Source organism: Mustela nivalis (assembly GCF_964662115.1).
Source record: "Mustela nivalis genome assembly, chromosome: 8".
NCBI classification, from domain to species: domain Eukaryota; kingdom Metazoa; phylum Chordata; class Mammalia; order Carnivora; family Mustelidae; genus Mustela; species Mustela nivalis.
In genome coordinates this window covers 13,107,036-13,121,538 of record NC_139027.1, presented here as the reverse complement: position 1 = coordinate 13,121,538, position 14,503 = coordinate 13,107,036, and positions in this window count along the sequence as shown.

Below are 14,503 nucleotides of genomic sequence, written 5' to 3'. Positions count from 1 at the left end.
GAGAAGAAGTTAATCCTGTTGGAGGTTGAATGTTAGGTGGCATGAGTGGTGATGCCTGTATTAGGCGAATTCATAAGCAGGAGTTTTCTGTTCTGGATAGCCATGACTCTTGTAGTGGGCCTTGTAAGGATGTGTTCTGTTATTGCTGACCACGCCATCTTCAGAGTGATAGTTTCTTTTTTCTTTTTTTAAATATGTGTTTATCACCTAAATATTGCTAGTCTGCCTCAGGAAACATTTCACCTCTATTATACCCCACAGAGATGTAAAAGGGGCCAAGTGAATTAGCCACACTCAAAGACACAGGTACGGGTAGAGGAATATATTATTCATAGTTGGAAAAGCTAACATGTGAGAGAGTATCTGCGAATCTTTCCTAATATGAGATTTCTGGTGAACAGATTAATTTATCACAGCTGTTTTCCATTTAGGAAAAATGTAATAAATACTGGGCTTCCTTCAGCAGGCAATTTGATTAAGATTGTAGAATGACGTGTGATAGATAATCCTGTATAAGTGTTTTGGGCAGTGTGAACGGATTAGAAAGACATTCATAACTGAAACCCTGGTTACCCTAAGAATATTTATTTCTATTTATCTGTTGCAAATCAAATCAGAGAAGTACAGGTAAGAGGGGATTCAAAGGCTACATGTGAGTTTTTAAGAACTGGACTATAGTGCTTTGAAGGCAAGGGCATGTTTGAACATTTTCTGCTTCCTGTTAACATCTGGAATGGGGATATAATATATCAACTACTCACAAGATATAAGATTGATTATTTAATTAGTTATTTAATGACCAAAAACTAAGGTGTCCACCATCCTATTGATGGCCAGGGGAGATGGAACCGATTTAACTGGCCTGACAGATGGTCTGTTCCTACACCTGGAAAATAAACTCAACCTTCACAGAGAGTAGAGGACTCTTTTAGCTTGTGACAGAAATGCTGGGCTACCCTGTACACTCTTACTCAAAACATGGAATGATATATATGAAAGAGCCTTGAGTAAGTGTGCCATCATTTTTGACAGCTATAGTTCATAGTAATTGGGACTTCATAGGAGGGAAACTAGAATGTCAACAAAGAAAGCTCACAAGCTAAAAAAGAGTTAACCTTTCCAAAAATTCCCCTTGAAACATCTATATATTTCATTGAAATTATTGACTAGTGCCTTCCAGTTCTTTCTGCAGAATTCCTGCGGATTCTAGTAAGTAGGCTGCCTTTGGTTGACAAGAGAAGATTTGCCAAAACCAACACAATTAATTCTGCCACAAGCAGTATGTATTTACTCTGGCTCATAATTAATTTTCAAATAAGTATATGTGTATGAAAAAAATTAAGAGGGCTTATTTTCTTTTTAAAATAATGCCACCATTCTTGCAAATCCCTAAGATCATCAATTCGCAGGACAAATTAGGAAATGTGATTAAACTCACTAGAGAAAGTTCTTTCTAGAATAATTATTATTTATGTGCGCTATTTCACATATATTATCTCTAATCCTTGTAACAACACTGCGAGGTAGTCTTAGTCCTAATTTGCAGATAAGGGAAGAAAGTGTCAGAAGTCCAAGTGACTTGCTTGGAAACTGATAGGCCCAGAATTAGAACCAAATTTTTTTCAGATTTTTAGAAGGTCTGGCTCCTTCCTACTGGTGTACCCTTCTTTTAGTGAACTAAAATAAGGTCTATAGAAAAAACTAAAATTTTCTCTAAAAGAAACAATAGTAAATATTTCATTTTCATATTCATAATTGTTTTTCTTAGTCTGACCCATTAATGTATTCATTTTCTAGAGTAGATAATATTTTAAATAAGGTTATTTCTGCTGGATAGGTCAAGAATGTGTTAATTTTTTTTCTTTGACTACTATATTTAGTTTCTCTGTCAACACAAGTTAATTGAAAAGGTTTCTGCATAATATCCCTAAGTGTAAATTATTTATCAGGGTGGTTAAAAAAAAACAGCGCCCCATCCAGAGCTTTGGTTTCCTGCCAAAGGGATATATATCATTTTTCATGGGTTTGCAGAAATTGCACAAACAATGAAATGTCTGAGTTAAATCATAATACAATGATCAAAAGAGCTGTATTACTATACTTTATAGTAAATGCATCCATTTCTTTTGAAATAAAGCAGTGTTAACTCTCCAACATCTGCTGAAAATTCAGATTATACATATCTTATTAGTGAAAACACTCTAAAGAGTTCAAATACTTAGAATAGTTTTCCCACTTCACAATTGATAACACATTTGACATATCAATATTATTCCATGTAAAATTTTCTGAATAAAGTAAGAGGTGGCAGGGAAAATACTTTTGTGTTTTGTTTAAAAAAAAAATATTTGATGGAACTTTGGCTTCTGGACATGACAAGCTAGGTTACTTAGACCAATACTTATTTTAGGACAACTGACAATTCTGGATAAAAATAGAACAAATATGTGAACAAGATGGTGAGAAATTTTTAGATCAAAATCAGGCAAACATGAAGTAAGAACCCTAGAAGTTAAGAGAGAAGGCAAAGTTACCTTTGCCCAGAGGATATTTATCTCCTTAGCAGAAACAATAATGCATGTGAAGTTTTGTTTTGACTTCCCAGAACCTGAAGAGGATAGAAGTGGAAGGCTCTACATAATCTAGGATTGGAGGATAAAAGTGAAAGCCTGCACAAAATCTGGGATTTGATATACATCCAAATTCACATCAAGCTGGGATTCTTAAGGACTCCACACTCATGGTAAGTAGGAAGAAGAATTAACATTGAGTCATATTCCTGACTGTCCTGAGGAGCAAGGAAGTTCTCTTCACACTGAGAAGAAGACGGAGCATATAAAAGAATAGAAAACCCATTCCTGGAAGGAAGGCTAAGCCCTAGTCCCCAGGCAAAAGTGCGCATGGGTTTCACCAGAGCAGTGCAAAAGAAGTTCAAACTATCAATTAGGTCTAAAGTCATTTAGGACTGGCAGTACCCTAGATGACCAGCAGAGAGAAACCCAAATCCTTTTCTGAGGAAGAGATGTTCATCAAAGGGCTTGGACAACCTCCATAATTAATGTTTTTCCAAGTCAGTGAGTAGCTAAGGTACATGCATAGGTACCATGAGTAAGAATTGGCAACACTGATCCAAGAATTTCAGATACAGAAATTATCAGACACAGATGATGTAATAACTATGTTTACTATGCTCAGAAAAATAAAAACAAACTTGAAAATTTCATTAGAGAGAAACTATGAAAGTGACAACTTTTGGAACTACAGAATACTTCCAGAAATGAATTTATTTATATATTTTGTAGCCATTTGTAACAAACATAATTTATAACAAAACTCAAACAAATGAAAAATTCAGAAGGTGGATTTGACTGCTGATTGAACACAGCAGAGGAAAGAAGTAATAAAGAGACAGATCAGAAGAAACAATGCAGAAAGCTGCAAAGGGAGCATAAGGATGGACATTTTATGGGAAAGAAAATGAATGTGGTTGATAGAAAATAATAAATTTTTATGGTCACCTGGGTGGCTCGGGCGATTAAGCATCAGACTCTGTTTCTGCTCAGGTCAGGTTCTCAAATTAGGCTCTGTTCTGAGTGTGGAGCCCACTTGAGATTCTCTCTCCCCTCTCTCTCTGCCCCTCGCTCCACTTGCACACAAAGGTGTGCGCTCACTCTCTCTCGGAAAAAAAAATATATATATATATGTGTGTGTGTGTGTGTGTGTGTGTGTGTGTGTGTGTGTGTGTATTTGGGTGCCTGGGTGGCTCAGTCATTAAGTGTCTGCCTTCAGCTCAGGTCATGATCCCAGGGTCCTAGGATCGAGCCCCACATCAAGCCCTGCATTGGGCTCCCTGCTCAGTGGGAGGCTGCTTCTCCCTCTCCTGCTCCCCCTGCTTATGTTCCCACTCTTGCTGTCTCTCTCTGTCAAATTAATAAATAAAGCCTTTAAAAATTAAAATATTTTTATTGGAGGTATAGAAAGAACACAAAGAGAGAATAGGGACAGAGGCGATATTTGAAGAGATAGTGACAGAAAATTTTCCAGAACTGATGAAAAACAATAACCCATAATTTAACAAGCCTAATTCTAAAAGGAGTATTAAAAAGGCATACACTGAAAACTTAGGTCCACACAACAAACCGCACAACAGGGATTTCGAACAGGCTTACTCCTGAGCAAACTTCCAAAACTTGGAAGCAACCAAGATGTACTTCAGTGGGTAAATGGTTAAGTAAACTGTGTATATCCAAGCAGCACAGTGTTACTCAGCATGAAAAAGAACTGAGATCTGAAGCCACGAGAAGATAGAGGGGGACCTTCAGTGTATATTGTTAAGTGGAAGAACTCAATCTGAAAAAGCCACATTTGAAATATACACATATGTGAAAGGTAGTAATGGACTGAATGAAACTAACTGCCAACCTAGAATTCGACACTCAATCAAAGTATAGATCCAGAATGGGTGTAAAATAAAAACGTGAACAAACATAAACATACCAAAATGGAGAGGACGGCCACAGCTGAACCCCACCAGAGGACATTCTAAACAATTCACTCAGGCATAAGGAAAGTAATTCCAGATGGAAGTCCTGAGGAGATACGACCAAAGAAAATATTAAGTACAAAGTAGATAATTATTGAGAAAATAAGAGCTCTATGAATATTTATTGTATAAAGATAATAATGTGAAAGATAGTCTTAATATACCTGAGAAGATTTAGGTAGAAATCAGGAAGAGCTGAGCTGAGTTAAAGTGTTCTAAAGGTTTTCCGTTATCCAGGAGTAAGATGAAAAAGTCAGGTTTGGTATTAAAGAATGCATGCGCACTAGAATGTCATCACTGAAATAATTTTTAAAAGGTATAATCTCCAAGTTAATACAGCAGAAAACACACACACAGACACACAAAACAGAATAAAAAATCATCTTTCTAGGAGCACCTGGCTGACTCAGTTAGAAGTGTGCAGCTCTGGATCTCAGGGTCGTGAGTTTGAGCTTCACATTGTGTGTAGAGATTACTTAAATGAATAAAAAGTTAAAAAATAATCTTTTTAAAAGAAAAGTAGAAATATTAAAAAAGAGTAGAAAATGTGAGACCAATATAGGACACAAAATAAGATGGTAGATTTAACCTAAAATGTATAGTTATAATAAACGTAAGTGGTTAAATACTCCTGTATCAAAACCAAAGATTTTTATATTTCTTTTTAAAGTGCAGTTATGCATTGTTTCAAGAGACACATCCTAAATGTAAGTATGAAAATATTGAAAACAAAAGTAGGGGAAAAGATGCATCAAAAAAAAAAAAAAAAAAAACGGTTACCATATGGAAACTGACATAATTCTATTCTAAAACCTAAGCCAAGAAACATTATTATAGGTAAAGAAGGTCACTTCATAATGATAAAAGTTTTAATTCACCAGGAAGATATGATGGTTTTTTGTGTTCAAACATCGCATGAACTTAATTGTATGAAAATTTAAAAATTATAGAGCCTCAAAATATACAAAGCAAAAAACAAAAAAGCATATTTACTGTCACAGTGTTCTTTTTAAACACATATCAGTCAGTAGTTGATACAGAAAGCTGACCAAATGTCAGTGAGTCTGTAGGAGATTTGAACAGTATTTGATTTAAAAAGTTAATTTAATGGGCGACTAAAGAACACTGCACTCAACAGCTGAAGAATACATGAACTTTCAAGCATATTCAGAAGAATTTCAAAGTGCTTTTTTTATCGGGGTATAAAGCAAGTTTCAATTTATCTCATAAATTTGAGGTCATATAGAATATATTCCTCAGAAAAGGGAAACCTCCTACATTGCATTATATGAATTGCATTGGTGGGAATGCAAGCTGGTGCAGTCACTCTGGAAAACAGGATGGCAGTTCCTCAAAAAGTTGAAAATAGAGCTACCCTTCCACCCAGCAATCGCATTACTGGGTATTTATCCTAAAGATACAAATGTAGTGATCTGAAGGGGCAGGTGCACCCGAATGTTTATAGCAGCAATGTCCACAATAGCCAAACTATGGAAAGAACCTAGATGTCCATCAACAGATGAATGGATAAAGAAAATGTGATGTATCTATATATACTATGGAATAGTATGCAGCCATCAAAAGAAATTTTGTCTTTAGTAATGACATGGATGAAACTAGAGGGTATTATGCTGAGCGAAATAAGTCAATCAGAGAAAGACAATTATCATATGATCTCCTTGATATGAGGACATTGAGAGGCAAAGTGGGGGGGTTGGGTGTTAGGAAAGGAATAAATGAAACAAGGTGGGATCAGGAGGGAGACGAGCCATAAGAAACTCTTAATCTCACAAAAAAAACTGAGGGTTATGGGGGTGAGTGGGGGGGTTGGTGGGTTATGGACATTGGGGAAGGTATGTGCTATGGTGAGTGCTGTGAAGTGTATAAACCTGGAGATTCACAGACCTGTACCCCTGGGGCTAGTAATACATTATATGTTAATAAAAAATTTTAAAAAATTTTAAAAAGAATATATTCCTCAATCACAATGCAGTTAAGATAAACATAAGGAGTTAAATTAATAATCAGAAATTCCCTTTAATTTCAAAATTAAGAAATTTACATCTAAATTATCAATGGATCAAATGAGAAATCAATATAGAAATTTTTAAATATTTGAAAAAATTATAATGAAATAATAGCCTTGAATGAGGCTATTATTTTTAGGCTATTCCCTAAAAATAGAGAATACTCAGGAATCAATCAGCTAGGTATTCATTTCTAGAGGTTAAAGAAAGTACAGCAAATATTAGCTCAAGAAAAGTGAAAAAATTACAGATAAGAGCAGATATTAATGAAAAAGAAAATACATTTACAACAGAGAAAATTGACAACGTTGGATCTCTGAAAAGATTTATAAAATTGGCCTGCCTTTTGAAGAGAAGGCACAAATAAAAAAAAAAAATTGTCACTTAACAGCCCCTCAAGCTCTTACTTCTTTAAGATCTTTCCTGTTTTGAGGGTGTCTAGGTAGCTCAGAGGGTTAAACCTCTGCCTTCGACTGAGGTCATGATCTCAGGGTCCTGGGATCGAGCCCCGCATCGAGTTCTCTGCTCAGCAAGGAGCCTGCTTCCCTCAATCTCTTTGCCTGCCTCTCTGCCTACTTGAGATCTCTTTCTCTGTCCAAAAAAAAAAATAAAAATAAAAATTCACTAATGATGTCTGTGAGGCTCTTCCAAGTTCTGCCTGTTATCTAGTCCCAAAACCCACATAACCTTTATATTTATTTATTTATTTTATGCCATTCAGCTTCTAGGTACCAAAATTTCTTCTGCTTCTCCATTGTTGTGAAATAAAGTACTCTAGAACTTAGTTACTTAAAATAATAGCAACTGTGCATTTTGCTCCTCCGTCGGCAATTTGAAACTGGGCTCTGTGTGGGGGGCTCATGTCGTTTCCTCTTGGCCTTAGCTGGGACCCAAACTGGTTTTGGGGTATGCAGTACATGGAGGTACAGGGGGCCTACGGGGGGGTTCTAAGTCTCTGTAGTCTCTTTATTCAACTTCTTAATAGTTTTACACTTGAATTTATGTTTTGTATGTGAAGTCTGATGGGACAATGAAACGTGATGAAAAGGTTGCACATAGGTTAGCCTCTGCCACCTCCCAGCATCCCGAGGAGGGGTCCTAGCTGCCCGGCTGCTGCCTCCAGAAGGCACCCACCTGAACCATGGCTATTCTTCCAGCCTTCCCAGGTACCTTTGGAGGTCTGCCCTCACTTGACTTCTGTGCCTGTGCCAAAGGATGCATGGTATTAAATAGCAAACAACAACAACAATAAAAATCCATAACAGGTTAACCAAGAGGCCATTAAAAAAAAAGAAGAAGAAAAAGCTTTTCTCCTACTTTGAGAACATGGGTCTCTGAATTTTCAGTTGCACTGGGCCCTACAAATTAGCCAACCCCAATTGGGCAACTTCTCTGAAACGGGAGATGCCATTGCAAGAGAACTCCTTCACAGGGGTAGGAGTTGGTGCTGGGCGGTTGGTGCTGGCTGCTCAGCCAGGAGTGGGGGTGTGGTTCCTCTCCCTGCGGACGTCTCCATGGCTTGACTACTCAAATGGCAGCTGCTGTTAGTCCTAAGGCCTGGGCCTGAAAATCTGATAACATAGCATCGCTTTTGTCAGATTCTATTAGTTAACCTAATGGTAGATCCCATGAGACTTGAGGGGAAAGAGCATTAAAACCCAACCTTTCAGACTGAGGAGTTTCATATCATTCGTAATCATCTGTGATCTGCGATACACATATGTGAGTGGTAAAACAAAACAGCAAACTAAGGAAATGAACATCTCAAAGGCAGGATAGTGAATAACAACAGGAGGGAGGGAGAGAATTGTGATCTGGGTGTCTGGGGTCCTGAGAATGTTTGTCTCTTGAATGGTTGGGTAGAGACACTTTAAACTATTTGCATATGTGTTATGCTTTTTTTTGGTATATATGTTTTTATTTAATTTTTTTTTAATTTTTTTATTTATTTATTTGACAGAGAGAGATCACAAGTAGGCAGAGAGGCAGGCAGAGAGAGAGAGAGAGAGAGAGAGAGAGGGAAGCAGGCTCCCTGCTGAGCAGAGAGCCTGATGCGGGACTCGATCCCAGGACCCTGAGATCATGACCTGAGCCGAAGGCAGCGGCTTAACCCACTGAGCCACCCAGGTGCCCCTATATGTTATTTTTTAAATAAAAACTAAAATAGGAAAGTGATTGAATTCAGAGCTAAGGTTAGTTTTCAGATCCTTACACGATAACTTTAATATTACTAAAACTATTGCTAAGTCCCATTTGTATCTTAGAAATGCATCCTTTTCTTGAAGTAATTGTAAATGAAATAAAACCTCATTATTTAGACGTAATTAATTGAGATTCAGAAATAGCAGGTTTGAAGAAGAAATGAGGTGCCTTCACATTCTCTGAGGACAAAGCTTATCAAGCAAATGAACATGCAGTGCAGTGCTTAACTCGGTCAAGAGAAATCGTTCTCAAACATATAAATAACAGGCATATCTAAAGATCATCATATTTCATTTAAAGTTTTTCTTCTATGGACATGTGTGGATTGGAAAAGGAATTTCTAGTTTATAAATAATGGTCCATAGTAGCCCTTCTCACAAATATGAATCATTTTTTCTATGATAATCTACTACCTGCCTAGAGTAGCCTTAATTATGGTATTCTGAAAATTAAAACTCAGATTGTTTTTATTTATAGATACACCAGAATGATCGCAAGTGTTACAGACTCTGTCTCTAAAATTTATAATCCACCTGTATTAACATTCCCTAATTGCTGACTACCCCAAAATACCGTTTTATATGTCTTTTTCACATCACAAGAAAGTTTCCCTGGGAAGCCGATTCTGAAGTAGAGATGTGCATGTAAGTGGTTTATCATAGAGCACTTATTTCCTATAAAGAGATAAGGAAAACAAGGTTGAGTATTGGAAGAAGTTTGAGAACTTACTTGGTTATGGACAGCATTTGATCAATAATCTTTAAAAAAATTGCTCAAAATCTTTTTTGGAAGAGAAGCAATAAGTTAACGCAAATCTCAGAATACTAAAACACCTGAGATTCAATTGTCAAGTAGTGGATATTCATTCTTCGTTGGTGTTTGTTGAATGAATGAACAAAATGAGTGCTGAAAGCAAACAACTTATAACCTCAATCATATGTTCATTGGCTTTAAGCTCATTACCTCTGTATTCAGTTATAGATTTACATATAACATATATAGATGATATATATATGAGTATATATTTATAAATAGGGAGATATATATAAGATATACATATATATTTTTATATATATGGATATAAACAAAATACTAAAAATATTACTTTTAAGATTGCATCAAAATAGGTCCAGTTAGGGACTTTGTCATTTATAATGATCTAGGATCAACTATTTCTTATAATACATCTATATTGGTTGTTCAGCCTAAAAATAGCTGGCTTTCCTACACTCCAAGAAACATATCATGTATGGAAATAGCTACATGATTTTAACTTTGTCTTTTTCTTTTTTTAAATATTTTATTTATTTATTTGATAGAGAGTGAGAGAGAGCATGAGAGCAGAGAAGGTCAGAAGGAGAAGAAGTTCCCCATAGAGTCAGGAGCCCGATGCGGGACTGGATCCCAGGACTCCGGAACCATGACCTGAGCTGAAGGCAGTTGCCTAACCAACTGAGCCACCCAGACGCCCCTGTCTTTTGAACTTCAAAAGACACTGTGAGGCCAGTGTCATCAGCCCCTTCTAGAGATGAAGAAATCGAGGCTCAGTGGTCACAGAGGCAGCTAATGAGCAGCAGGATGGGCAGCCTCAGGTTTCCCTCACCTGCCACCGTGCTTCTGCCTCACCCGCAGTTAGGCCTTTCCCTCAGCAGACCCACAAATCTCTGTCAGTGTGAGCCAATAAATCTTGAGGTGACTCACCTCTTTCTGGGTTAGTTTTACTTTTTTAGAAAGGCTCTGCCTGAAAGACCCGATGGAATGATTATGATGTCCTGGTAGATGTTCAGACACCGTAAATTAACCTGGGAAAGGAGGTAGCTACATCCTTCGATGCATGAATCCCAGTTACCCGGGGGTGGGGGGCGGGGGGGAGGTCTTGTCTGGGAGGAAAAGGCTCCGGCCTCCTCTGTGTAGCGGGAAACCTTTTGCAACTGATCACCATCATCTTAAAGGGCTTCCAGAACTGCATAATACCCCCAGAATTAAATAAATTACACGTGTGGTTATGAGCAAGTTAAGTACTTATTTATCCACATCATTAGTCATCGAAATTCTTGTAGGGAGTAACAGCCAGCCCCACAGGTCAGCCACTTCATGTTTCCTTAACACTTCCACTGTTTTTTAAACACCCGCTCCTTGATTTATGGCTGTACTGTGGCCTCAGCCTGGGCCTAATAACACAGCACGTACCACCCCTGATCAGAGTGACACACACATTCCCTCGCACCCATGTAAGTCATCCCATATGTGGGCCCTCGCCTTTTATGCTGCTCTCTGGAAGTTCATGCAAACAGGTGACCGGCGTTGCAAGCCAAGGACCTTCACTTCAGCATGAAGACTTTCAGTAAACGATGCTTACTCCTTGGCTAACGTCAGCCACTCAGTATTCTTGAAGCTTTTTTGGCTGCTGCTTCTTTTCCTCCAAAGGGGCCACTTATTTCTGCTGGGGAAGCTTCCCCTTGTTTTCAGCCTCCACGGGCAAGGGATTGTTTTTCACTTCCTTCATAAAATCACTAGCCGTGTGATGAACCCCAGATCACATGCCACCTTGACAGGAAGTCTTTCCCACCCCCATGTCCTCTTGGGCCCCAACTCACTACTGTAAGTCACATCTGTCTCTGGGTCAAACCCACATACAAGCATCTCTGGGCCTGGCATGTGTTAGGCATCCAGAAAAATTCTACTATTTCTGAGTATCTATTATACACCAGCTACTATGCTGGGTCCTGGCAATGCATGGATGAATAAGACGGATTTTTGTCCAGACGGATTTTTTGCCCAGGTAGACCCGCAGTCTAGCAGGCAGAGATAAACATAGGCTTACAACGGAGCTGAATGCTAAGTGATTGGATTCTGTGATAAAGAACTCACAGGACAGCTAACAGCACCCAGAGGGAAAGCTTTGGTTAAGTACGTGATTTTTTGTCGGTCTGGAAAGTATGGGTTCCTCGGGGAAGAAGGGACAGAAGAGAATCACAGCATGGGGAGAAGCACAGGCTGAGGCACAGGGACTTGCCCGTGGTGTGGCAGGAAGCTAGACACTAAGGAAGATGCCGGAGAGATCCACGAGGCAAGGGTCACCAATGCATGAAGGGCAGCTGAGAGGTGGAAAGGCGACTTAGGCTTTCACTGTGGGACATATTTGGAGTCTTTTTAGCAGATGGATGGCACAGCTAGCTCTGTGTTTCCGATAAGTTGTGATCAGAAGGGCGAGGTCACTGAAGTGGGAGACATGGAGCAGACAGACCAGTTACGGGGTTGAAGCTCTTTGTCCGAGCCGGAGCAAGTCAAAAGCGATAGCTACTCTGGAAGGAGAATGGACAGCTTGGGGAGATTTATCGGGTGTTGGAAGAGAGCAGAAGTGTGGAGGTGAGGAGGACTTCAGATGCATTAAAATAATTAATCTGATGCTTGAGCATTCGAATACAAGCATCCTGATGGCACTGCCCTTCCCTGAAACAGGCCGAAGGAACTCTTACCCCAGGTAGAATCCTGTCTCTGGTAGACTTTAGTGAAGTCAGGAGGATCTTCTCTAGACCCACCAGAGGAGGAAAGACCAGGAGGGCGGCCACTGCCCATGAATGAAGGGTCTGTTTGCCCTGGGGAAGTACGTTTTCCAATCACTCACTCACTCATTCTTTCATTCCATTGTTCCTCACATGTCTACACAGCAGCTTCCCTGTGACTTCAGTGAACTTGGAGGAAACAGGCAGATAAATGGATGTTTGGGCTGAATTGTGTCTCCCCACCACTGCCCCCACCCCGCCCACAAACTCACGTTGAAGTCATAACCCCTAGTACCTTAGAATGTGACTGTATTTGGAGACAGAGCCCTTAATGAGGTCATTAAAGTAAAATGAGACTAAATGGGTGTTTCCTAATCTAATATGATTGATGTCCCCACAAAAAGTGGAAGTCAGGACACAGACATCACAGACAGAGGGATGGCCACAAGGACTCATTGAGATGGCACCCATCTGCAAGCCAAGGAGAGAGGCCTCTGAAAAAACCAAGCCCCCTGACACCTTGATCTTAGACTTTCAGCCTCTAGAACTGTGAGAAAATAAGTTTCTGGGTGCATTAAGCATCTGCCTCCATCTCAGGTCCTGATCCCAGAGTCCTCGGATCAAGTCGTCCATTGGGCTTTCTGCTCAGAGGGAAGCTTTCTCCCTCTCACACTCCCCCGGCTTGTGTTTCCTTTCTCACTGTCTTGCTCTCTGTTAAATAAATAAATAAAAATCTTTACCAAAAAAAAAAGAAAAGAAAAGAAGTTTCTGTTGTTCAAGCCCCCCAGCCCCCCAGTCTGTGGTATTTATTATGGCAGCTCTAGCAGTCTTATATGATGGATAATTGTAATTTGTAGTAATAAGAATGTGATAAAGTCTAAACCTGTACCATGGAGCATGAGGGAATCATGATCAGTTCTGCCTGGGCCAGCTAGGGAATGAATAAATTCTCTGATGAGGTTTTGAACGCTGAGTAGGAGTTTGCCAAGCTAAAACTGAAGGATGATATCCCAGATACAAGGAATTCTGTCTTTCTGGCTCCTTGGTCCCTGTCTTTGCGCTAGTCTTCCGGTCCATCGTGAAGGTTTTGTTTGCCCCTACTTGTCCTCAGCCAGTCATTACTAACAGAGAGAACCCAAAGCCCAATCTTTCTCGGGGGCCCAGACTCTGCTCTGCCTGCCTCTGCTTGGCTTCCTCCTCAGGCAAGCTGCCTACACGGGTTTGTAGGATGGCTGCTGAGAGCCTCCAGCCGGCATGATCCTGCCAGCCTGAGCTCCTCCAAGCTGCCCCTCGACCTAGAGCACACTGATTTAATTTCACAGATTGGCCCTGCTTGAAACATATGTCCACCATAGCCAGGGAAGTGGTGCTCCCCAGTGAGCCAGACTAGCCTGGGTAAAAATACGAGGCCTGTGGTCAATGTCATCTGAACCACAGGGAATGGCTTTTACACAGGAAGGAGGAGCTGCTGCGTTACTGCACCGAGAAGGAATACCCTGTAGGCAAAAGCAGTAGCTGCTCCTGGCAGTATTATTGTCACTCCTCTTCAGAGAAGGGAAAGCAGATTTGGAGAGGTTAAGCAGCTTACATGCACCATGTATTCATTTATTACATTGTCAACCACAGTTTCTGGCTATATGCTAAGCACTGTGCTAGGAAGAATCGGTGAATGAATAAAACGACGACACTACTGTAAGGAAGATTGAATTGTGGTTGAGAAGGACATCAATAAAGAATCAAATTCTATGGATAATGTAAACACATAAATAACATACTAAGAAGGTGCTAGGAAAAACTTGGGGAGGTTAAGGGGTACCTGCAGAAATGATAGTAATTATAAAGTTCACAGGGCATGTCTCTTTGAGAGGGTGACATTTACATGATCCCAGGATCCTTGGATGGAGCCCTGGAGTCTGGCTTCCTGCTCCGTGGGGAGTCTGCTTTTCTCTTTGCCCCTCCCTCTGCTTGTGCTCTCTCTCTCTCTTTCAAATAATAGATTAAAAAATCCATGAAAATTATCCTCTTTTTTGGGGGGGGGTGGTCTCTACACTCAGTGAGGTCCCCCAGAGCTACGCTGGCACGTGCAAAGGGTTTGGCCCCAGGTCTAGGGAGGTGGCCAGGGGGCAGATGAAGAGTGACAATGGGGGACCCCACTCAATGACAGCTGGACATTAGGGTCACCTCAAACCTAGAGGGCCTGAGGAGAGTGTCCTCCTGCCTTTTGA